Below are 22,701 nucleotides of genomic sequence, written 5' to 3' on the forward strand. Positions count from 1 at the left end.
CACTCCGCAGCCAATAACTGGATTTTTCAGGTACACTGAGCTTGTGGGTAAGATGAAAAGCAATTTCCACATGCCACAGCAAAATTTTACTGTGCCCAGCAGACAAAGTAAACTTCCTGAACATTTTAATATTCATTGCAAAGCAGAATAAAACCAAACAAAAACCCTAGAAAATCTGCACTTTACAGAACTTCCCATATACTTTGCAGATTGCATTGAAACCATCTGCTGATGCTGCCAGAACAATTCAGGAACCACCAAAATCTTTGTTTGACAGGTCCAGACCTACTGTAAAGAAAGGAAAACCTGAATGACTTCAGCATGATATATAGAGGTTTTCCTGGATAATACAGATTACATTTCTTCTTTAATCATTCTTTCAATAAAAGCAGTGTGAAATTCAACTTCTATGGCATTTTTAATTGTAGGTGTAGAAAACAAAAAAGCTGTCAGCTGTTGAAGCCTCATGCACACCACCATCCTGCCACAGCTATTACTACACTGGCAGAAGAACTAGAGAAACCTAGAGAAACAGTTCTCACACTGGCACATCTAAAATGCCCAAGAGCCAGAACTGATTCTCAACTGTGCATACACTTCTTTTAATCATCATTTTCTTCTTCCCATATGTGCCTTTCTTTACAAAGTCCCAAATCCAAACCTCAGAAAAGTTAACCGAACACATTCATAAGTAGCTTGAGTATCATAACTCAGTTGATTAAATATTTGGAAGAGTTCACCTGGTGGCTTTGAAGTGCAGCAGAGGACCAATTCAGGGCTCTGTGAGCGGCAATATACTTTGAGGATCTATCAGTAAAGTGGTAACAACCCTTTAAGTAAAGTAAGGCCAAAAGATTCAAGATGGGAAATGAAGCTATAAACAGTAAGAATGCAAAAGTTTACTTCCTGTGTGCAAGGCTAGCAAACTATTACAACATCAAGGTACGTGCCAGTCTTTTCCTTTCTTACTTACAGATTTAGCCTTTAGTATGTCCTGTGCACTTTTTCAAGCTCTTGCTACCTATTCTAATTCTATACTTAAAGATCTTCCTGCATTCCGAGACAATTCTTATTATTTTGCTTTGATGATTTTTTCCTTGGATGTTTTCCAGATGAAGTTCTAAATTGAAGTTCAGCAGAAAAACAGTCACAGCACTACATTTCAATAACAGAAGCATTGAAAGTGTGGCCTTCAGTGTATTAAAGTCATTGCTGGAAGCTACATATGAAAATATATTACCCACCTCAGAAAACCCTCCATTGTTATAATTTGGTCATTTCACACACCAGTGATCAATCTCAACTGAGCACATTTTGTAAGTCCATACATAATGATAAAAAATTAGACGTACCAGAGAAAAATTTAAGTCTTTCCTTCGTGAACAGTTTATTCACCTAGTGATTTTATATAAAAATCACTTTTCTACTGCTTCTTGGTATGAAGCTAAACAAGCTGAAGATATACAAATTGTTGGTTACAAGGGTCAATGACTCAGCAACCTGCATTATGTCCACTTTGCAGTAAAAGCTGATATCCACAAAACAATTACTTTAAAAACAAATCTTGGAAGTATGCCCAAATGAAACTTTTTAAAATGTACATATACATTTAAGGCTACTAACTGTGAATCATATATCTTTTGTCTAACTCTTCCTGAACTCAAGATTTCTGTTTTCCAACTCACCTTTATCTGCCCTTTAAAATTTGTAAGTTTCAGACCACTGTTGCATATAAAGTCCTCAGAATCAGTAACAGTCAGTAAGTACATTACAGCACATCTACAAGCTGAAAACTCCAGCTTACATTTCATTTCAGTACAGAACAACACAGACGTTTCAGAACAGAAAAGTTCTGAAAAAAATATTACAAAAAAGAGCATATCCAGCTATTGGAAAACAGAAAAACTGAAATAATATCCACCATTCCCTCAACACCCTATGAAACCGGGATCCAGTGCTAAACCTCATCACACAATTCTCTCTAGGGCAGCTCTCCCACACTATGAAGAGTGGACAAGCAGAAGGAGGAGGATGTACAGTGAAGGAAAGTACAGTGTTATTTTTATACAATTTGTCTTAGCCCAAAGCCAGTGCATACTGGTAAATCCTACCCCAATTTGGACCACATTAAGTTCAGATTTAATTAACCATTCTCAAATACCAAGTAGCAAGCATATACATATGAAGGTAGAAAATGAGAACATTATATTCAAGAGAATAACCTGTAAAGCACCCTACAGTTACTCCTACCCTGAGCAGACATAAGCAGACAACTTCCTTTTTGTGACTGTGTGCAACTACAGGGTTAGAACAGTGAGCCAACAAAACACTAACAAAAATATCTTCATCCAAATCCTATTCACAGCTGTTAATTTAATGGAAAGACTCTTCCGGCATGAAGAATACATGAGTAATAGCCTCCACGGGAACTTTAACAGCAGATCGTTAGACAAAGGGCTTCATAACACAGCAGCTGGACGCCATTCAGCTACCCGGCAGCCCCTGTGCTGCATGGAAAGAGTGCATTAAGCAGAGAATGTGATTTCTGAGGCACTGACCTGTGCTCCCCGCTGCTGCAAAGGGAGCAGAAGGGAGATGGGGTAAGGAGGCAGATTTGGATGCTTTGAAAGAGGTGTTAAAGCAAAGGGCTACATGATGCAAGACAACATATGATGATCAGTCGCACAGAGCAGCTGCAGGAACACAGATTTCTCCACAAAATAGTTACACACGGTCATTTTAGCCTTCCATAAATTTACAGTACTTCAAATCAATGCCACTGAAAATTCTAGAAAAACAATGCAAAACATTTATTACATTTCCCAATGTAAAAAATGTTTTTTCTTATTTAAGGAAGGATATGTATTGACTGACCCATGTGGGAGCCCAACCCAATACCCTAACACAATTCCAGAATATATTCATAGAAAAAGAAAGTTAAAAACAATTATACAGAAATCTTGTAAGCAAGGGTTCAAGTGTGTCCTCATTTCAGAAATCTCATCAACTCTAATTCTGCACATCACGTAACTGCAATGTTCCAGTCAAATCTTACTCATTCCCAAATGTGTGTAATCACGTTAAACAGAATACATTTTTTCTAGTTTTATCTAATATTTTATTTTCTTTGCTTAAATATTTCTGCCATATGAATGGATTACAGACAACCCTAAAACACGTCCACTCACAATCAAGGCTATTCCCAATACTAATTATCTAGAAAATACAGCAAAATGGAAAAGAAGGAGGGAAAAGATTAAGCAAAGGCACGGGTGATCACCATCAGTTTAGACAGCACAACAATCAAGATAATCACCAACTAAATCAAATTTCTCTTGAATAAGTATTTACAGATTCATAAAATAAAACTGTACTTACCTAAGAAAATCCAAAGGTGCATGTACACAACTGCCAAAACTAAGAATTATATTTACACCAGGTGCAAGTATTAATATTGAGGTTTGGAGTTTTGATTGTTGTTGGGTTTTGTGGGGGTCTTCTTAATATCTAGTAGGCACCACAGTTTTAGAACAACAGTATCAGCAATTTAAAAATCCACTGAAATCCAGCTGCTTAACATCAGGCATGACATCCTGCAAACTAGGCACATCCCTCACATTCAAAAATCCTGTGGCAGGAAAATGGTGCAGAAACAAGAGCCAAGGGCTTCTACCATTCAGGTAGGCAGCAGGCAGGCAGAGCTGACCAGGGAGTGGCACTGGAAAAATGACCTCCTCTCTAGCACAACTCCACCTTGACTCACCCGCACTCATGACTCACTGACATTAGATTCAGGATTGCTACTTTTGAAGAATGAAGCATTTAAAATTTTATTACCTGCTTTGCAAGCACAGAATAATCTACTAAATACCAAGCTGTTTCAAATGCTATGTACACTCAGTAATGGTATGTATGCCATTGCTGCAGAAGAGTTAAGTCAATGGCCATTAATTCAGATTGCAGTTATGTGTGGTATCTTCTTTTAACTACAAGTATATCCCTTATATTAACTCAAAGGAATCCAAATGACCAGCTTCTTAACCACTAAAATTATCTATCCAGAAAGAGGGAAAAAAATATCAAAGAACAGAACAGACAAATCACAAGGGCAAGTTGAAAAGACTTTTATAACAGAACATTGAAATCATGTCTAGCTGCACCACTGAACAATCCAATACAGTTAAAACATGGGGGGCAAAGCATTTTAAAAGTTATGAATTTCCATGATCTGCATTAATATTTTTAAACCTTGATTCCTCCAAAATAGGAATTACAAACCTCAATGCATTTAAGAGCCTTTCTTGCATCACATTTTAGTTTTCCCTTTTTTTTTTTTTTTTCCTGTTTTCATACATTTTGGTTTTCTGTTTCACATTCTAGGTTTCTATGTTTTTAAATTAAACACCAAACTAACTAATTCCTTGTTTCCCCCCCGAGGGACTAACTTCCTATTCCATCAACTTAAGCAGCCATTATATCAAGCACTGCCTGATCCACACCTGTTCTACAACAGCTCAGTATTACCATTCATTAAACAATCCTGAACTATGAGGAGCCACACTGACTTTATGGGACTGCTGGAAAAGTAATGTCATACACAACGTATAAAGTCTGTCTCTAAAAATAAGCTGTGTGACACTACAGCAGAAGTTCAACACATAATTCAATACACATATCATGACAAGTAAAGAATGTGTAACTAAAACAAAATTGACCTGCAATGTAACTGTGGTTCTTGGAAGTACCTCTTGGAAAAGAGGTACTTACAGGTGAACTTCGTATTTTTTAAATAAGAGACATTCATTCCAATAGGACCACCAGTGGTACTAAGCACATGCTTGCATTTTCACAGGGCCACAGCAATGGAAGGAAAAGTTGGGATACAAAACAAAGAATGAAACTTTGGCAAAGCTTTGACATTGCACCTTCCAGAGAGGTGAAAGAAATATCTGAATAAAATAAACATCCAGAATCTCCTGTCAGCAAAACCAGAAAAGATCCTAAAGGAATACAACCAAGAGTATTATAAGACAAGACTAACAGAGGAAGACACACACTGTCACAGTAACGACATTACCCAGACTTTAACAGTTTTCTGCCATAGGAAGTCTATAACATTTGAGTTCATTATGATCCCCATGCATCCCTTAAGAGCCTCAAAGCTCATAAAAATGGTGTGTCGTATTTTGATACTTGTGCTAAACATAAGCTTTGTGATTACCAGTGTTTAAACTCAATACAATCCACACAGTCCTTACTGAGATATCTGATTAAATTTCTAATATTCATGAACTTGAATTTTAATATTGAATGCTCAAAATTATTTAAGTCTTTAGATGTAATGGAACATAAGTCATTTAGTGTCAAGTGGAAGGCAGACCCTTTATTATAGCATTAATTATTTGGGATATTACCATTAACTTCTTTCTCTATTTGAATTAAACGGAATTCAAAACAGTGTGAATTTATGAATAGTCCACAATATAATTGTTTCTATATTATCCCTGCAGCACTAGCACAAAGACTGCCAACAGACCTGAAAATGTAAAGGAAGGAGATCTATCATCAATTTTTCTTTTCCTTTTTTTTCCTGAAAGACAGAAAAGGTGATGCTCAGGATGTTTATATTCTAAATGCCTTCACTCTTTTTTTGATGTAAAAATACACATCTTTATACCTATAAATGCCACCTACATATTTTTGCATTCAACATGCAATGATTAAAGGAAAGCACACTTAAACAAGACATACCATAACTACCTTCTTTTATGACTGGAACAAAAACATTCTTAATTAAAACCACAAAGCCGAAAAAATAGCAGGGACTTTTACAAAATTTCAGTACTCACTGGGAAAAATGCTATGTCGTAACTTACATTTCCAAAGTTGCTCCATACACAGAATTTCAAGTTCTGGTAGGAAGGACTAATTAAAAATACAAACATGGGACTTCCTTCCCAGCACCTAAACGGTACCAGTTTTCAAGTCACTTATATTACAGGTATAGCCAGACAGTATTGCTATCAAAAGTAATCCATAACTATAAGCAAATAAATACACCACCATGCATGAAAAACTGCTGTTTGCAGATCATTTCAGTCAGTTACCAGAGCACTAGATATTGACAGACTGTAATGCAGTTTAACGTTCCAATAAAAAACACACAAAACCCAGCATTTATAGGACTTTACCCAACTTACAGGACCTTCTTCAGTCCGGTTAAACCAGAAACACCTGGTCAACTGGGACTGCAACCTTACAAATAAACAACAGCCAAGACTATAAATAAACCAAATAAGCCATCTGTGCCACTGACTGCCCGTTTGCAGCCCATCTACACAGGTGTCAGCTCCTAGCCCTGCACTCTACAGCTGAACTACCATGGAGTGTTTGTACCATCACTGACTGACAGCACTAACACAAAATGAAAAAAATCAGCAAACAGAGTGCTCGCTTCCAACTTAACAAATACTCAAAACCTATCCTTCTGGTTTTGCTGACATTTTTACTAAAAATACTGAAGGCGTCTAAAACACATGCACCTTTGAAGTGACTGGATGAAGTTCAACTACCTTTTTTTCCTCTTCTACTATTTAGCAAACAAACTTTCAAACTAAAATTACCAATTAAATTTTAACCAACATTAAATCTATTTAAAATGAAAACTCAAAGGATACTTGTAAAAGCAAACTAAAAAAACCCTGAACTCAAACTCAAGAAAAAGCCTACAGTAAGTTTTGCTAAGCCAAGTGGCAGAGTGCATTTGCAGTAGCCCAAGTCTCCTGTGGTGGAATCCAGAATTCTTGACATGCCATCATTCAAGACCTGTCAAATTTGATAACACTCTGTGTGTGTCTGGAAGGATACCATCCATTCAGGCAAATGAACGTGTCATTTGTTGTCATGACAGCTATCAAAATTCAGCCCGAGAGCATATCATAGAGCCACATATCTCTCCTTCTGCATTAAAAGGCTGAAAAATACTTTCCTTGTCGTCATCTGAAACATCATTAGGATGTCAACTAAGAAGTCGGCTCCCCTGAAACAGCAGTGGCCCAAGATGGCACTGGGAGCCAAGTCCAACACACTTGGGGGAGAAAACAAGTGTGATGGATACACCGCTACTGCAAGAACAGGAAGGGAAAACCTTGCAGCCATGGTATGCTGAGGGTGCTCTTACTGCATTAAAACCAAGAGGTCAGTATCATCAATGCTTGGGACTCTTCTTAGGTATCAGTGACAGGTTTTGCTAAACACGAGGCTTAATTTATTGCTGATTCCTTGAAATGGTTATTATTCCAGAATGCTCTAAAAAAATTTAGGGTAATACACCAGTTTAACTCTCCATATACAGAGTAAGTTTTAACAGGATATAGTGTTCCTCTCCTCTCCCAAACCTGTGAAAGGACTGATGGAATGAAGTGTTTTATTTTACTATATAGTTGACTAATATTTAATTGGTATACAAAAAGCATTATTTCAGCCAACTTAAATTTGACAAGGATGAGTTAGAAAATCCCACTACGTTTCATTTATAGTTTATATGCCTAATGAATACCATCATTCCTTTCTAAACCTTCCCACCCTTTGAAGGATCTAATCTTATTGTGAAGGAAAGGTTCTAAAACAGTATTCAATGACTTTTTGAAAATAATATAAATAAGTACAATATAGTTAAATCCAAAGAGAAATTGACAAGTTTTTCTCCAAGAGCTTGCTTCTATTTTCTTAAAAATAAAACACATACTTTTTAAACAATGCACTGCTAGCAGAACCAATAATCCCACTCCAGCATGAGTAAAAAGCACCTGCTTTTGTTAACCCTCTTCCTGTTTTCCTATAGGGTCTGATGGCTCCTCTGTATTTGCACAGAGCAGATCCAGCATAACCCGTAGGGAAAGACAAGCAAGAGATAACACTCAGCTAAAAGCAGCTTCTCGCACTGTAAGAGGACATGACCCAGCGTCAGCAAGAGCATCCACATCCTCTAGCTTCTCCATAAACTTCAGTACCTGCTTTCACACTTGTGACACTTCTCTTTATTAAGGCACTCATAAATACTTTGATCATTACTAGAATGTAGAAACTTCAAACAGCTCAGAAGGCTAAAATCTGCCTTTGTAACAAATAGGTAATAAACTGAAGGCCTGCTCGTTTATTTTTGGTTATTGATCCATCTTGGCTAATCAGCCCAGTCCTGGCACAGCAAATACCATCCACATCAACTCCAAGCACCACACAATAGATACCTCTGAAGCGACAGAGGAAACCAGTGCCCCACCTATCCAAACAGCACAACTGCTGAAACACAACAGGCTACCTAACTATATTTCCTTTTTTGCTTAAACATCTTATGTGAAACAAAGTTTGTATTTCATTTCATTAATTTAAAAAAAAGATCTTAAAAAGGAGGTTGCCTAAGACAATTGCTACCCGATTCTGTAAACATACTACATTTACCATTTTTGTCTGATAAAATTTCAGCTATATTCTATCTGTGGTATATCTCACTACCTGTTTTCATGTCTGCTTCTATGGTTGTGCATACTCTGCAGACAGTAACTGATATGAGTTGAGGAAAAGTGGGTAAGGTAAAAACACACTCATATAGCATTTTATTTTGCACCTGTATTTTGTCATGATTGTAAGAGAGAAGCAACACTTTTGAGAATGCAGGGATCTGCCAAGTGTGCCATGTTCACCACGCTGTCTGCTCCACTGAATAATCAACAGTAGTTATATGTCACCATGTTAATACTGTCTAATGAGATCAGGACCAAAACCAGCACAGCAAACCTATAGTACCAAAAAGTCTCTAAACCACAAAGTTTGTTTCTATAACTGTGAACAAATACAGGCTATACCAGCATGCCTGAGCTTCCACTCTAACATATGTTTTTCTTAGCATGAGTATTTCTAAAACTTTACTGACAACAGGGGTTTGTGTATAGCTGCAGTAATTTAAAATGCAATGGGTTGGTATTCTCTAATCAAGATATATTCCTCTGTATCTGAATTCTTAAAATATGCAATACTCCATTAAAGTTTAAAAATGTACACTGTCAGGCCACCTCATTGCACACAAAGTTGTTATTTATGCTGGGTTTAAAATATAAACTCCCTTCATTAATGGTGAGAAACAAATTAATTTGTTGTGTCACATATACCTAATTGAATATAAATATATATATTTCATATTTCAATGCACTTTCAATTTACTCATGCCATTAGTATTTATGAAACAATTAAGAATCCTTATGATGGAGGAAAAAAGATTACTTCAAGAAAAAAAAATTTAACATTTGGAAGAATTACTTTACCCACCACTGAACAGAGCAACAGTTTAATTGGGCAGAACACCGATGACTATATTATTATAAGAAAACTAATGGGCCTAATTAATTTGCAAGAAAAATTTAAATTGGAACTACCTAAAACAGAAATAACTTCTGGATTCCTGGGCCAACATGCATAAATCTGCAAAGCAAAACAAACAGAAAACTCATTTTTTGAAAAGGTGTACCAGGATCTCATGTATTAACTTTTTCAAAAGACTGGACAATGGTTCGCAGGTGAAGTGATTAATGCAGGCCTTATTTCTTTACCTCAGGATGAAGAAACAATGCTATTTCCCACATTACAAACACCATCCCAGCTGTCTCTGAACATTTTTCACTTCAGGAGCTAGTAAGAATCCTTGACTTTCACTCCCTGGAAACTATTGTTCTACAACATTTCTGTATACCTAGTAAATACAAGGACAAAGAGTACTGCCTTTAAGTTTATTATTTCATAAGAAGCAGAAAGTAGCTCTCCTGCAGAGTGCCTCAACCCTCCGCCTCCCCAACACGCCAGATGACCTACTTTGGGGGAGCAGGGTGTCCAGCGACGAGCACCCAGCACCTCACCCCTGTCTGACTAAACTAATCGAAACACGGCAGCACCTGGTTTCACAGTTTTCAGCTATCTAAAAACTCCCTCAAACACCTCTAATAAATCCACATCAGTAATCCTCCTTCCTCAAAACACACTGGGAATGGGGGGTTGTGAATAGCCACAGCTTAGAAACCATCAGTCCCCTCAATGCAAACAGAAAATATCTTTCTAGAACGTGCGCTTTGCATTCAAAGATGCCTTGGTTTTGATTTCAAACCTGCGGCAAGTAAATTGATACAGCACCTGTCTCCATGAGTCTGGTAGCAGCTTTTATGCTCAAGGAGCATGAAAAATGCAGATACTCTGGGTAGTTTTGCTGCTGCTCAAGACCACGACCAGCAAACAGAGCTATCTGGGTATCACTTTTCGAGTCACTACTGTTATAGTTTCTACCGAAGAAAGCCATGAGCACTGCAAAGGATTAACACACCAACAACACAAGGCACAAAAAAACAAAGGCTGGAAAAGCAGCAGACGTGGCTGACCTTGTCTCTCTTCTTTAGCTACAGAAGATGCAAGGTGACACCAAAGAGAGCAAACACCTTTCCATAAGCTTCCAGACAGCAAGCCAGGAAACTAGAGAAGAAAAGACAGGAAGGGGAGATGAGTTCCCTTTCTGTGCAGCAATAAGGCAAAGGTTGAAGTTCTGAATTTATCATATGTTCAGTAACCGGGGTGCAATAAAAAGGATCATCCAGACTATCGAGGACTAACTCTGCTGTTAGTTTTGGGAAAATATAGCAAAAGTGATTTTGTGTATCATTTTTTTCAACAAAAGCAATCAGAAACATAATCTGGTAGAAGTAAGAGGCAAATGCAACAGCTAATGTTGCAATACAGAACAACAGCAACAAGAGCTAACATTATAATGAATCTGTATCTGTTTCATGGCCTATATAAAAATATTTGCTAATTACAGCCTTGATCTTCATGGTACAGGTGCCTTCTACTGCTACATTTATTCACTGTTCCCAAAAGTGACATCTTCAGTCAAAGTCACAAGAAGAAAGTCAGTTACAAAGACAAAGCCATCAGCTTAATTTCTTAAACAGACTTGAGCAAGACAGAGGATTTTGATTTCCAAAGTTGTGAAATCAATAGTTTAGAGAAGCAACAACATTGCATCAGAAATTATAATCCTAAAAATTAAAACACAGTACCATTAACATCATCTATGTGGTGTGGACTGCTTCCGATTCCTAAAAAGCAGTGGCAAAACAAGTACTTTCAAACAGAAATTCTTCATAATCTCCTACCCAGTAAGTCCTTTCAAATTCCTCCATGTTAAGTTACCAATCCAAACTCCCGATGATACAAACCACGCGTGGTTGGGCCATGAAAATTGGTTTTTACAAAGGCCACTACCGCATTTCATGAAAGAGAAGTCTAATTCTCCCACGTTGAGCTGCTAGAACAGTAGCAGCATATTCCTCAGAAACAAAAATGCTTCATGGGAAGGAGAAGGGGAAGAAACCCTGTTCAAGCTGAAGAACACTTTAAATTCTTGCCGACTTTCAGTCACCATTTAACTTTTAAAACAACAAAAGATTTCACTTTGTTTTACAAAAACATGACAGCTCCGAGTGAAATACTACATGGAATTCAGGGAATAACCCTGATGCATGCAGAGGGCCACATTCACTGTTATAAAACAGTGGAAGATATTAACATAGGAACTAGAACGGAAAGCACTCATGATCAGCCAGCTGTAGGTGAGACCTGAATTACAAACCTGAATCCCAATCTGACAACCTGATCTGAGATAGGCCAAAGTGCCTACCCCGCCAGCAAGGGGTAGCTGTTAGCCCGGGCACATTTTTAATTAAAAACAGGGCGAGAAGACTTATAAACTTCAGTAATTTTCTTCCCAAAGCACGCAGGGATGCGCTTCAGTACACTCAGTACATGAGGTGTAATTTTACCTTTGTGCCCTTTTCCTACACTGGTATCAACCAGGGCCACAGTGCACCGAGCTCCTCGAGAAAACCTCCGGCCTCAGCCCGACTAAAGTCGAAAGTCGGTGACGGAAAGAGAAAAGAACTGAGCGGGCCGAGGGCCATGTCCCCGCTGCAGCCCGGTGTGCCCGCCCGCCCGCCGGTCCCCGTGCGGGGCGGCGGCGCTCCCGCTCCCGCCCGGGAAACTTTCGGGTTGCGCCGCGCTCCGGCCGGGAGGCGCTGCCCGCCTTCCCCCGGCGCTGCCCCGCGGCCGCCGGATACGCCGCCTCCATTCACCGGAGCCCCGCGAGGGCTGTGGGGGGGTGGTGTCCCGGCCCGGCGCTGCCCCCCGGCCGAGCGGCACAAAGCAGCGGCTGTCACACGCACACACAGACACAAGCAGCAACTCGGGAGGATGAAGGAAGGGCCGCCCCCGACCCCCTCCCCCGCCTGCAACTGGACGTGGCACACAAACACGTCCTCCCGCTCCGGGCCCCCCGTGCCGCCCCCAGCAGGTACCGGCCCCCCCCTGCGCGGGGCGGCCGCGGAGCCTCGGCCGCCCAGGTGACACCCGCCCTTCCCCCGCTCCCGGCGCCCCTTCCCCGCGTCGCCCCCCGCGGTCGCCGCAACTTTGCGGCGGGCCCCAGCCCCCGCCCCGGCCCCATCCCCGTCCCGCCCGCGGCCGCGCTCACCTCCGGCCGGCCGGCGAGGAGCGGAGCGGGGCGGGCGGCGGCGGCGGGGAGGCTCCCAGCCCAGGCGGGCTCCGCTTCTTTGTCTCCTCGGCGGCGGCGCCCGCTCGCTCCCCCTCCGCTTCCCTCTGCCCTTCCCCGGGCGGATGCGGGCCGCGTCCTCCGAGAGGGGCCGGCTCGCTCCCCCCCGTTCTCCTTCCTTCTCCTCCTGCGCTCTTCGCCGGACGCGTCCAAGGCCCCGGCCCTCGGCGGCGGCAACGACGGCGGCAGCTCCGCTCACTGCCTTCCCTCTGCCTGCTGCGCCCGGCGGCGGCGGCGGCCCCTCCTCCGCGAACCGCCCCCCCCCGGCACAGGCACAGCCCCCGCCCCCGCCCTGCCCTTCCTGCCGCTGCCGCTGCCGGGATCGCGCGGGAGGAGCTCCCCGGGCTCCCCCTTGCCCGCCGGGAGGGCCGCCGCTCCCCCGCCCCAGCGCAGGAAGGACGGCCAGGGACAGCCTGGGTGGCTACCTCCCCTCTGCGGGAGGACCTCTCCGGGACCGCGGGGCGGGGCAAAGGGGGCCCTGCCCGGCAGGAGCGCTCTGATGCCTCCTGCCCCTCCCTGGTCCCCTCCCAGCCCCGTGAGACCCGGCGCTCCCGGAGAAGCTGCCCCGGTGGGAGCGGAAGCGTCCGGGAAAAGTACCGGCGAACGCTGAGAGATCCGAGGATGGGGGGACGCGCGCGCTTCGGGGCTGGGCCGAGGGAAGCGCCCCGGAGCGGGGAGGGGCGCGCCGCGGTTCGCCCCGGGCTGCCACGGGCCGGGAGCCCCACGGGCCGGGAGCCCGGGGCCGCTGCCACCGAGGAATTTCCAGCCGCGGTATCGGGGTGCTTCCGCCGCCGCCCATTGGCCGCGCGGCAGGCGCAGCCCCAGCTGTTCCCGGCCCTTCTCTTCCCTGCCGTCCCGGGGCGAAGTTTCAGCCTCAGCGCCCCGCGTATCAGCCGGGTCGGGCGGTGATTGGTATTACGGGGACTCGGCATGTATCTGCGCAGGTGTTGTGCCCTTGGCAGAGGGTGGTGGGCACGGCAGCCGCCCCAAGCCACATAATCAGAGACTATTCTGTGTTGGAAGGGACCTATAAGGATCATCGAGTCCAACTATTTGCCCAGCACAGGACACTCCAAGAATTCCAGCATGTGCTGAGAGCATTGTCCAAATGCTTCTTCAAATGATCTCTGTCAGGCTTGGTGCTGTGACTACTTCCCTGGAGACCCTGTTCCAGTGCCCAACCACGCTCTGGGTGAAGAATCTTTTTTCTAATACCCAACCTAAACCTTCCCTGACAGAACTTCAGGCCAGTCCCTGGGGTAAACCAGATCCAAAACAGAGCCCCGTGGCTGGGTGTATGTCCAGTCCATGCCAGCCGCTGTGCTCCTCCACGCACGGGAGACACCTCCACGAGTGATTAAAGGCAGAGGACAGAAGCCCCCCACGGTGGCCCTGGTCTCTAGTGGGAATAGCCAACCTTCCAGCCCCAGTGCCTTCCCCTTGGCACACTCCCCCCAGTAGTGTCCCTGGGCGATGGGGAAAGATCATCCCTCGGGGTGAGCAGGGGGAAGGGGGAAGCCACTCTAAAACATTGTAAACCCTTTACAACATGATAGCTTCAAGGGAGAGAGGCTGGAGTGTTAACCATACTGGTTCTCCTCAGGAGACATTTCTTGGCTTGGGAGGCAAGGCTAGGCAACACCACTCTTTCTGAATCCAAATTAAAGTCAGCAGCCCTGCTGTCTTGTTTTCTGTGACCAAGCATAATCTGGCAGTGAGATCTCGGGACAAAAATTTTAAATGCTTGAAATATGATGATTTAAAAATGTTTCCTCAGCAATCTTTCCATGTTCCTGCTTAAAATAGTTTAGAAATCCTCAAATAACTCCCTCTTCCCCTTGTTAACTTTTACAAATTCTCACAGCATTTAATTGAGGGTTTGGGAAGCCCCAAGTGCCTTTCACGTGCCTGTGAGATAAACCTGAAAGGAAAATGTGGCCACTTCTTTCTTCCAAGAAAGACTTTGCATGCACCTCAGGGAGGAACAGAAGGGCCCTTTCCTGGCTTTTTATGCATGCATTTGACTTCAATTCAGAGTGGTGTTAATCTTCCTTTTGAACCAATAATCTGACCATGCTTTTTTAGAGCTGGAAAATATTTGGGGTCCCAGCTATCTCTGCCTCACAGCAGTCAGACCTCACTCCAGCTTGCAGAGACTTAGGCTGAGTTTATATGGGATCGGTCATCCAAGGACTTTCAGTTAAAAGTCTCTGTTGTTTCTGGAACAAATTGCACTGTGGAAGTGGTAAAAGAGAGGTGAATTATCCCTTCTCTCCTTTGCATTTATAGTACACAGCTAGGTTTCAGTCTCAGTTTTGTCCCTTCTTATACCACACCCTTGCTAATGCCATCCTACAGTAAATCCCTGCACTTTGTTCTTTTCACTATAGCACTGTTCCGTTGAGGATGTCCAAAGCAAGGTGGCATGAATCCTTCAAAGCTTCCAGGCTAAGTTAGACCTCCAGAAGTGTTTGAAACCATAAGCTGCTGAATGAGCAGTAGCTCTCAAAGCTTTCCAGGTATCTGAAGAAAAAAAGATAAAGCACACCTAACTTTAGCAGATTAATGCTAATAGGATTTACAAAATAAGAATGTTTTAGGGAGGGATTTGGATGAATACATTGTCTTGAGGCAAAGGACTAATTTAAGGACTCTGAAGCATACTGTTGTTAAATATACTTAATTGCATTAAGAAGCGATCCATTAAAGCTGTTTTTTTCCAAACTGTGGCTTATGATGAACAGTAGACACTGTAGAAAGTGTTTGCAAGGGTTTGTATGTTGAAGGATATTTTAACTGCCTATTTGCTGAACGGATCCTTAGGTTTCCCCACAAAAACAACCAAGATGTTGCCCTGAGTAGTATTTCAAAACATTGAGCCTACTGAAATATTAATGTACGCCTTTTGAAATGTCATAATTAGCTGTTATCTCTGGAATAACTGTTATTAAGAAAAGCTGGCTGCTTGTGATTTGAGTGAGAATTACATTCTAAATATGAGAAGATGATAAATTTGGGGTAATATGCACAGAAGTGAAAGCAGTACATGATGTGGCAGGCATGCTGTTTTGTATAAAGAAAGTAAATATGTAAAGCATGCACTTTTGCATATGCATAAGAGTGGTGCTGTCCTTAGAAAATACATACACCGGAGAGAAGAGCATGAATGTTTTTCCCAGCCTGAGGCCATAGCTATATACTAAAAAAAAAAGAAAAATATGGTTAAGCAATAGAAATATGTATCTGTGTCTTTGGCAAAGAAACAACATGCCTCATACTGCTGCTTCAAACAGGGCTACATGCAAACCCCAAACCCAGAGGTTGTGTGATAGGTCTATTTTACAATTACATAATGGCAGTCAGTTCATCTTTCTGTTCATGTCTTGCACAAGAGGCTAAAAAACCAATAGTGTGTCTTTTGGCTTATACTTCTTTATTTTTTTTGGCCTTTCTTTTTTTGTTACTACCCATTTTCTGTCCCCTATGTGATGCTGCTTGTGCTTTACCACCTGCCTGGCAGAGCAGTGGCTTCCCCAGGAAGGGCATGTGACCATATGGATCCCAGCCATACAGATCCAAACCACACAGCTGTATTTACACCGGTTGTGGAAGGAGACAACAACCACCCCCCAGATGCGGCTGCTTCTGCCTTCTGCGCAAATATCTGATCTTTTCTCCAGATGCATCAGGTTTGCTCACCAGCTGCTCTATCTAGAGTATGAGCTATTACCCACTCCCATAGAGAGACATTTTAGCAGGGATGTGAGAAAGAGGGACTGGTAAGTTGAAAATCTGGAAAACAACATTGTCCATTTCAGAGGTAGACAGCAAAGGTGTTTGGTCACTCTGTGTTAGTCCATTGGGGACAAAATATACCTAAATCTGAGTTAATGTAGGTTGGACTCCATGACCTGAGAGGTCTTTTCACAACCTAATTTATTCTATGATTCTGTGATTAACCTCTTTCAAAAACCACTACTCCTAACTTTCAAAACTGCCTTTTAAAGGTATCAGTAGTCTAATAAACCCCATTTATACATGTGGGCTGTTAATACTGTGTCACTAACAAATGGAAAGGTAAAAAAACCCTGGGCACTGGGGGAAAAAAAAGGTGATTTTTTAATTCTCCCTAACCTGAAAAAAATGCTCATTTTAATTACACAAACAACAGAATAACAGACAATAGAAGAAAACTTCTATCAGTGTCTTTTCCCTCAAGAAAAAATCTTCCTGAAGGGTTTACAGCACTACACATTTAGTTTCTGCTTAAAACATATGCTCAATTCCCATGTAGATGAAGGGGAATTACATGACCAGGGGAGAATAGATCCCAAATACTCAGTTAGTTACTGCTGAGTCACTTAAGTATATTTGCACTATGATTCTAATTCAGCCTGACGGTAAGGCAGCTGCTTTTCTCACTTACTGCATGGCTGCTGCATCTTCAGTGACATTTATGAAAAACGTTGAGGGGAAGAACGTGTCCTTAGAGCTTACAATACATCCAAATTCTTCTATTCAATGGACCAAAGCTCCCCAAAGGTACTGTAAAACTGCAAGCTAAATCTATCAGCAGATCACATTTTACTATGACAAATTCTATCATTATCTTTTGTAGACAGTTGCTGAGATTCAAAGTATTTATGTAAGGAAAACAAACCGGTGTTTTGGGCTTTGGAAATGTCAGGGCCCTTGATTCTCCTGTTTATTTAAAAGTGGAAGTGAGCTGAGGGACATCTTTTGAACTCTATTCAAAGGTTAAAACTGATCTTTCATACAGTTTTGAAATTCAAAATACTGCTGTTAAATGTTCTGACTCTGCTGTGTAATCTCCTTTTTGCACTTAAATACCAAATTCTGTCCAGAGTTGGCTGTTCTGCACAGTGCAGAGACACAGGCATTGCATCTTCCAGCCATGAGGTGCAGCCATTTTAAGGGAGGAGCACAACTCCCTGCCGTGTGCCAGAACCATTCAACCGTTCAGAGCCAGTGGTGCAGGATATAGCATTCCACTGCTGTGGTAGGTTATGTCAGCAAAATGCAATTGCCCACACTGGACTTTGTTCAGGACTGCAAGCTGATACTCCCCTCTCATGGGGAAAAAATGTGTAGGGAGAGACAACAGAAGAGAAACAGAGGAGGTTATCTTACTTGGAGATCCAGTAGGCTGCATGACCAATTTAAGAGTTGTATAAGCCCAGGAACCAGTTCTTTCTTTGCTTGGGAGGAACATTTTCCAAGTTTACATAGTTGTTTACTGATGCAGGGAGGCTTATCCCATGGACCCTCAAACTCCTTGGGCCAAGCTCCAAGGCAGCTTCCTTGAGGACCCACAGCTACAACCTTGCAGCATTTGGGTACCTGAACAGGACTTCTTCTCTGGCCCATCCCAGCTTGGTACAGCAGCCATGATCTGAAAAGTGGCAAAGTGTTGTGCCACAGATCTGTAGATACATTACTGGACCATGTTTACCCAAGAGCCTGGGCAAATGGAGCAGAGGGATGGTGGCACTGAGTTGGGCCAAGAGGTTGAAAAAGCAGCTCAGGTTGTGAGTGAAGGCAATGCAACAATCCTGTGACATCATGCTGACTTGGGTTTAAGTTCCTGCTTGGCTCTCTACTATGTGTCTACAGCCTTAATTATCAACTTCATATCAAAGAGCTGCCTTTACCCTTTAGAGGTCTGACTGGTGTCAGTTTCATAAACTGACAATACTGTAGTTAACTGCAGAGAAGGAAACAAATGCTCCTCATTAGCCTTCCCAATTATAATCTAATAACTGGTGACTATTCATAGGCCCTGCCTTTGAAAACTGTTTTGCCAATTATTGTAATTGTTATACAAAATGTTTTGTATCTCTCAGAGCACTGATCCCAAGAAGCATAAGATTATGCGGAAAGTGCAACCTTCAAAACAATGTTTTCATCCTTCATGACTGCCAGGGAAAGTCTGGAAGCCTGCTCTCTGTGAACTTAGAGACCTGTAGATAAAAGAAAAATCAATGTGCTTTTAAATCAGGATTTTACATTAGTTTCATGATTGGTGTCATGATTGAATTTTTGAATGTTTGAGGTTGAGGATTCTGAATTAGGTCAGACAGTGTAAGTAATTTTCTGCTTTTATATGCTGGCATGAATTTTACCTTCATGCAACATTTCCTGTTTGAATGGGTAGTGCAGACTCTTACCGATCACTGCAAAAGGTTTTAGTCTACAGTCTAGACAGATGCACAATCCATGCAGATCAAACATCATCTACAATGGCCATAGTCTAATCTGGGATTTTTCTGGTTCAGAAAATACAGAAGTGTAGCCTGTATTTTACTTTTCAATCCAGAGTTAAATGACAAAGAAGACCATAAGAGTAGTGTGATCAGTAGATGATTTTCCCTGTATCTACATGATCTACAATAATGGGAGGCAAAAAACAATGGGCACACAACAACAAACCAAGACTCCACCTGCCCCTGATGAAAAATTTAAATTCAAGATATTTTGTATGGTCAGTTTTTAAAGTTCCTTCTTAATGTTACAGAGCTTATGATCTCTACATTTAACAAATGAAGTCATCTTTGTTTTCTAATGGGAAATAGGTTAAAAAGTATCTAAATAGGTGTGACTTTAAAATCAGCATTTGGGTATAAAAGGTGGTGGACCACTGTTTCCAGTAGAACTGGTACGTAATTATTGTAAAATTTGGTGTACTCTGGTATTTTGCTGTCTCGCAGCAAATAACCTCAGTCATCACTGTGGAATTAATTGAATAGTACATCAGTACAATCAATTGCTGCTCAATCTAATTAAAATTAGAATTAGCTGAGAGAAAAATAGTGTGAAGAACTAATATGGTTGAAAGTGAAATTTTCCTGACTCTATCAGTTATAATTGAAATTGCTGAATGATTATACATAACAGAAAAACCGAATAACATACAGCATTATAAAAATCAGTGGTCAAATACAAATACTACGTAAAAAAAATCTGGAAACACTGAATTCTTAAATCAGAGATAGAGAAAATTTTAACTATACAAAATCATAACTATGGGTAGTTAACTGAAGTAAAGTAAAATTTATTTTAAATATTGATTGTATCACAATAAATTACTTTAAGGAACAAACTTTTTAGTAATGATGAAGGGGCTATGAAAAAATAGTCAGGTTTCAAAACACAGTTAGGGGTGTCTTGGCTGGAGCTTTTTAAAGCAATCCCTTTTTAAGCTGCTATTGCATAGACAGTAACATGGCAATAGCAAATGGCTGAGCATATGTAAACTCAGATCTGCTTCACTACCATTCTTTTACGTCATCTCTATTACATACAAGAATTGTCTAGAGACAGGAAAAATAATTCAGAAATCAGTGTTCCTAGTCTGTTTTCCAGCTGTCACTGTCACCCAAGTGCTGTATAGCTTTGGCTTAGTCAGTAAAGCTTTGATAGTTTAGTATTCCTGGGTTTTATACGATTATAGTAATAGTTCACTGGGAAGATAGAGGGATAATTTGTAGATGTAAAGCACAGAGGTCATCCTATACAAGTGGTATATTTTAGCCGTACGGCTTGCAGCAGCAAAGTCAGTCCTGATTTAGCTGAAAAATCCAGTACCCAGCTGAAATATATCAGGTGCTATTTTTTCTTCAACAAATTTTGGGAAGATCAGTTGTGTTTGTAGTTTTGACACTCATTAGCCAAACACCTTTGTCACACTAACCTAAGTCACTACCTGTTTATCTGTAGTCTGTGAACATACATGGACATATGCATCAGAGCACTCTGGATGAACACTTGAGTCAGTGCCATCTGCCAAATATAGGACGAGTTTCTACTCTCAGCAGGAAGTAGTCTATTCCAGACTAAAGGTCCACATGGTTCCCCAAATTCCCAATTTAAAATATTGTAGCTCTTTCAATGCCAAAGCTCTCCTGAGTGGAGATTGCTTGCTATAGCTGTGAATGCACACCAGGCAGGAGGCACAGTGCTGTTCAGCTGGCATATGAAAATATAGTGGTCCAATCAATGAGTTATTTGACCCAATACTGACAATCAGGTCTGTTCTAGGTTTGAAATTACCTACAGTTTAACTTTCTGTAGAACTCAACACTGCAGTAACCTGCTTTCATGGGATTTAAATTTGGATGGGTGAGGTCCCTAGCTGACAGGGCAAATTGTGTAGGTGAATTTAATCACCGCTCATTCACTTTGTGTTGTTACTGGTAGGTCGTGATGGTCCTTTTGCAGGTCACTCAGGACAAGACCATTTCCTTTGCCCTCACCCCAAAGAACAGTTTCATTTACCTTAGGAGTTTCCCAGCAGACCACAGGGAACCCTGCAGAGGGTCAGAGCTTGAGGTCAGTTGCCTTTGCAGCCCCCCTTGAGGGCCCCCACCAGCAGAGCTGTAGCTGGCATGCCTCCCTCCCCTTGCCAGCTGCTTCAGAGCTCCTGTGAAAGCATAGGGAGAGAGAAAAACTCCTCACCGTGGGAGGGTGGGTGGGAAAAATGATAACAGGGAGTGGTTGCATTCTCCCCATTCCTGTCCCAAACCTCCTAGTCTTGGGCCCTCTCCACCAAAATACCCCTGGGAGGGGAATTCCTGGGAAGTATCCAAGCCAGAGGGAATGAAATGTGCCTTTATGTTGACATGTTTTTGTTCACATTGGTCCTAAGATGTTGTGAACCCTGCTTTGTGCTGGTCCCCACACTGCTCTTTGCCCATTCAACACATTGCCTCACAATGCTGTATTTTAATTGTATGTTCCCCTAACAGGTGCCTAACACTGCACTGCCTTGTGCTTTGGTGTCAGTAACTTTGAAATTGTTTACAGAAAAGCTCGTGGCTCCCACTGATTTCATCTGCTCTTGCAATTTCACTGTGAGTCATCCAATATGGTGTGTACTTTGTTTTACTTACAGACCAAACTGAATTGCATCTTTAGTTAAGTTGTCTCAGCTTCCCTCAGGCAAAAAAGCGCAAGCAAATAAAAAATTTCTTGCTCTCAGAGCTGTGGAGGTACACTTGAAAATATTTTTTACTTTTAAACTCTTTTTTACTAGGAGGTAAATAAAAGCAAGCCCACCACTGCATTTTTAATCGTGCTTATTTGGGGTCACGAGTTATGTGTACCAGAAGCTGGTGGTTCTGGGTCTTTCATAGCTCTGAAACTTTCACACATCTCCATGTGGGTACCCAAAAATCACATTACCCACCCTTGGGAAAGTAGCAGTGCTTTAACACCTCACAGGTGTTATAAGCTTGATAAACGTCCGTAAAGCACTTTGAGAACCACAAAAGGAAAGCATTGAGGGAGTAGTAATCCTTTGGTTTTTTAAGAGCTTCTAAACAGCCTAGATCTACTTTCCACTGCATTCAGAGTGTTTTTCTTAATGAGACTTGCACTACACTGCTTTGTCTGTGAATCTTTATAATGGGGATAGCATGGTCACTACAGCAGTGCAGCATCTACCCATTTATATTTCAGTCTTAGGTGGGACTTGATCTTTCAAGGGCAGTTGGGAAGAAGCAGCAGTCCACAGCAGAGCCTGGAAGGACTGCAGAGGGACTCTGCTGAGATGGATACAACTGCCCAGTCCCCTTCTAGCCCAGAGCTTCACTTGCTGCCTCTAGAAGTCAATCTCACACTCTTCTTCCAAAGCTGAGCCTATTGAGAGCATAAATTGCTGTGAAAATACTTAAGCTACACTTTCAGGGAGAGTGTTTTTACTATGATTTCTTGAAGCCAGGAGGTCACCGAGTGCGCACAGCCCTCTCGGAGCAGGGCTGCTGTTAACGAGCAACATCAGTGTCGATTTTAAGAATAACACATTCAGGTGCAATGGCCAGGCTAAGGGAACGTAAAGTTGTTTTTCCCACAATTTGGCTAAAGGTGTCATAATTATGTCCATTACTTTATCAGAGTTGTTACCTTTTCAGTTGTAAACAAGAAAGCCTCACAAATTTTCCACTCAATGGAAAAGTCCTGTATGCTTTGATAGCAATACACCAGAGACAGCATATAATGGAAATGTTGTCATGGAGTGCCAGCTCAAAACCAGAGGAAAATGG

At 42.0% G+C, this 22,701-nt stretch overlaps 1 protein-coding gene across 2 annotated transcripts in view; it reads right to left on the reverse strand.

The window, feature by feature from the left end:
- Nucleotides 1-12,876, reverse strand: part of NCK2 (NCK adaptor protein 2) — an 86,590-nt gene extending 73,714 nt beyond the window's left edge. The window contains exon 1 of one of the 2 annotated variants that reach the window (XM_069005115.1): nucleotides 12,563-12,876. The gene's annotated coding sequence lies outside the window, so the exon portion shown is untranslated. Of the gene's footprint in view, nucleotides 1-10,421; nucleotides 10,481-12,562 lie in introns of those variants that run through there. The other variant, XM_069005123.1, reaches the window with a different exon arrangement.
- Between the last annotated feature and the right edge of the window lie 9,825 nt (nucleotides 12,877-22,701).

The sequence above is a fragment of the Aphelocoma coerulescens genome, chromosome 1 (assembly GCF_041296385.1).
Source record: "Aphelocoma coerulescens isolate FSJ_1873_10779 chromosome 1, UR_Acoe_1.0, whole genome shotgun sequence".
NCBI classification, from domain to species: Eukaryota; Metazoa; Chordata; class Aves; order Passeriformes; family Corvidae; genus Aphelocoma; species Aphelocoma coerulescens.